This window comes from Dendrobium catenatum, unplaced genomic scaffold (genome assembly GCF_001605985.2).
Source record: "Dendrobium catenatum unplaced genomic scaffold, ASM160598v2 fragScaff_scaffold_1200, whole genome shotgun sequence".
NCBI lineage: Eukaryota > Viridiplantae > Streptophyta > Magnoliopsida > Asparagales > Orchidaceae > Dendrobium > Dendrobium catenatum.
In genome coordinates, this window is record NW_021319662.1 from 325,147 (window position 1) to 328,538 (window position 3,392).

Genomic DNA, 3,392 nt, shown 5'->3' on the forward strand with positions numbered 1-3,392 from the left:
GTAGGTTTGAATTAATATACAATGCTATATAAAAATGCTGCATTTAAATTAAATTACATAACAAATTTTAACTAATTCTTGTTATAAAATGAATTTATTTAGTAGCATATAAGTTCTAATTATATAGAGAATTCATGATGGGATTTAATAGAATATGAATTTTGATGAAGTCTCCAATGAGTGGCTTTAAAACTTGGACAAACGATCTGGATAACTTCAGACTCGTAGGCAACCATGGAGGGAGATCTCAATTGGAGCTCAAAGGAGTGGCTTTAAAAAAAAATCAAAATTTTAATTATGTTTCAATTTCCATCAATGAAATTTCTAAATAACTCATCATCCTGATGATGGCAGTGTTGAACGTAGATCTCAACCTGAAAGGTTAATTCCAAACACTTCAAATACCACCCAAATGCCCATGAAATTCAAAACTCCAAAAAATATCAAAATTCTAAAATGTTTAAAATTCGAAATGAACTATCAAAACGCTTAAAGCAAAAAGTCATCCATCATCTGCAACAGTTTTCCGAGATAGAAAAATTTGAAAATACACTTCAGCTCATAAAGAGCTAGTGTTTGGTCGAGAATATCACTATGATTCATTATCAAATAATCTCCTGCCATGAAAGTCTTGGCATGTGTCCTATAACTGACAATTTTGCTGCCAAATTGCACTGGAGGAAAACGGTTATGACCAGGACCCTCTGAACCGTATAGTTTACTGCCAAATGACACCACTAAATTACGTTATGGCCAGAGCCCGTATGCTCTCCAAGGACACTATCATTGAAATATGAATCAATAGGATATAATCAATATAGCACAAAGCCCTATGTTAGCTAAGATGGATTCAAATCTGTCATCTTAGACAAATATTTGATTAAATTTTTATTTTAAATACAAATCTTTCAATACGTTCTGTGCTGCTGCTATACACCAGATATCGCGTATCTCTATGTGTACCTGATTAGCGACTAGCCTTAATCGAAAGCTCTCTTTCATTGTCAAGAGGGGTAAGTAATTATAGTGGTTTTACACCTATCGGAAACTAGAACTCAGATCTAAGGTCCACGCAAAATAAGGGAAAAATCTCTTAGTATTGTCTTATCTACAAACCCTGAAACTTAATCCATTAAAACTCCACCAAAAAGCAACCGAAAAACTGAGGCATGAATTTTTGGAGCCCACACATATAATTTCTAATTATAAAGAGAATTCATGAAGGGTGTAAATAAAATATGAATTTTGATTAAGTCTCTAATGAGTGGCTTTGAAACTTCGACAACTTCGTTTGTTGATTTGGACAACTTCAGACTTGGAGGCAAATACCGAGCAGCTATTTTAGTATTGAAGGAATAGTATGAGGAATAGCTTTGTTGACGAGCTTTCTTCTAAGATCAAGCATGTTTTATCCTAATGAATCATATGGCGGTTTATTTGTGTCATTTACAGATATCCTAGAAAGGGGAGCAGGTGATTCTTCAGTTAACCATGAAAGAAGAAGCCATTAGAGAAAAGCAAATACAACCTGCTCCTAAAGACTTTTGATCTTTTTGAACCAAGGCTTGACCGTTTCAACTTCCATTGCCTTGCAGCTATGGAATTTTCTGATGTTTTGAACTCTATATATACTATCCATCAGGCATCAGCCATATATATCACAGTTTAATCATATAAACCAATTGTTATTATAGGAAAGCTAACGAGTAGAGCTTCAGATATCTATCCATGGCTTCTCACTTCCTCCTCCTTGCCCTCCTTGCCATGGCCGCCTCGCTTGCAATGGCCACAGACCCTACTCAGCTCCAAGACTTCTGCGTTGCAGACATTACATCTAACGGTATCTAGCCATCTGTAAGAATATTTACTTCTATCATATACCAATGTTAAACAAGTTGTTTGCTTCTGCAGTTTTTGTGAATGGCTTCGTCTGCAAGAACCCGAACCTCGTCACTGCGAATGACTTCTTCTTCCCCGGATTCAACTACCCCAGAAACACAGCTAACTAGCTCGGCGTAAATGTGACAGCCGTGAGCGTTACGAACCTCCCGGGTCTGAATACACTTGGCATCTCCATAGCTCGCATAGACTTCGCGCCTTACGGCCTCAACCCTCCTCACACTCATCCAAGAGCCACAGAGATCTTGGTTGTGCTGGAGGGAACTCTCTCTGTTGGCTTCGTCTCCTCGAACCCTGATAATAAATTGTTTGCTAAGGTTCTTTACAAAGGTGATGTTTTTGTTTTCCCTCAGGGGCTTATTCACTTCCAGTTCAATGCTGGTCATGAGAGTGCTGTGGCACTTTCTGGGCTAAGTAGTCAGAATCCAGGGGTGATCACCATTGCAAATTCTGTGTTTGGATCGAAGCCACCGATTTCGGATGAAATTTTGGCGAAGGCGTTCCAGCTTGATAAGAAGACGGTGGATTTGTTGCAGGCTAAGTTCTGGATGAACAACTAGTAATTAAAGATCAAATGGATTTGTTTCTTGTGGATGTATGATTTCCTTTTTATGGATTTGTGAACTTCTTTATGTATGAGTGTTATTGTTTTTGTTTCCTTTTTGTTGGTACAATAAAGAATATGTGTTTTGTTTCTATATGAAATTTGTAGGGTCTGTGTAAGTTTGTGGAATATATAATAAATTATTTTTTAGAGAATGAGTCTCTAATAGTAATCAAATTGTCTCTACTTTGCTCTAAAAGTTATATAATACTTTGGAAAAAAAATATTTTCAACTCCCAAATCTTCTTATGGTGGTTTATCGTTTTATCCACCACTTGATTGATTGCTTCCTCATCCCAAGAAGGCATTTAGCAATACAAAAGGATAAACTTGAAATTTTATCATCTTTCATCATACTAGTAAGGCTTTGTTTGTTTGAGCGTTTTTTTGCCTTTTCCGTTTTTGGAAACGGAGGAATTTTTTTTTTTGTTGTTTGGTTCGTCAAATCACGTTCCCAATAACTCCTTTTTTTATTTTTCTGCAGTTTTGAGAAAGTTTTTTATATATGCTTCTCCGTTATAAAACTCCATTTTCTGAACTAATGTGTTTTAAAACTGTCTTTTACAAAAGCACCAAAAAAACAAACGAAGCCTAAGTCTATAACGATTTGTATAAAAAATATTAATATTTATAAACGGTTAGTTTTTGGCTAGTTAGCTAGCTAGCTCGATTTCAACTTGTTTTATATGTAAATGAGTCAAATTTCAAAACCCTATAAGCTTTGTTAATGCAATCATAAATCAAATGGATGTACGATGGATTTCTCACTCCGAAACTTTGTGATTGAGTGGGGTTATAGAATAGATGGTTCTTAATTAATCTATGGAAGTAACATGTCACCTAGCTCTATCAAGGCTCTTATAGCTAATTCTCTAATCATGATTTGTAG

At 35.7% G+C, this 3,392-nt stretch overlaps 1 pseudogene; it reads left to right on the forward strand.

Annotated features, from left to right (window-relative positions):
• The first annotated feature begins 1,677 nt into the window (after window positions 1–1,677).
• Window positions 1,678–2,459, forward strand: LOC110107369 (annotated as a pseudogene).
• Window positions 2,460–3,392: the final 933 nt, after the last annotated feature.